The following is a 459-nucleotide window of genomic DNA, read 5'->3' as shown; positions in this document are numbered from 1 at the left end:
CTTCCACTCACCAACATAATAACATTTTCACAACGAAACTATTATTTTTTTCCCTTTAAAGAATTGTTCACTTTTATCATTCACCATGATGGAAAGAATCAGTAGTTTCCTATCATAGTACAAAGAAAGTCTGTTGAATTAATATTGATCGAATCCCTTAATTTCATGTATCATACAATAATTAAACAATATTAAAAAAAAAAACATTTAATATTGAACAATATTTTCTGAAAATAAGAAGCTTGGACTGAGAATGGTTGCTTGGATTGGAGGAGAGGGGGGAGGGTGAATTAATATTATTGCAAGAGTGTTAACAAATTAGTAAGAAAGGAAGCCAGTGTAATTAAGACAAACATCACGGTGTGATAATAATTTAACCAAACTTAACCCTTACCTAGAATTTTCTAATTTTAATTAAAATAATATATATATTTTGAGGAACAAAAACCTTTTAGAAAA

Source organism: Cornus florida, unplaced genomic scaffold, assembly GCF_030987335.1.
Source record: "Cornus florida cultivar Cherokee Brave unplaced genomic scaffold, ASM3098733v1 CherokeeBrave_3.0.0_Hap2_Chr07, whole genome shotgun sequence".
Taxonomy (NCBI): Eukaryota; Viridiplantae; Streptophyta; class Magnoliopsida; order Cornales; family Cornaceae; genus Cornus; species Cornus florida.
This window is presented reverse-complemented; position numbering follows the sequence as displayed.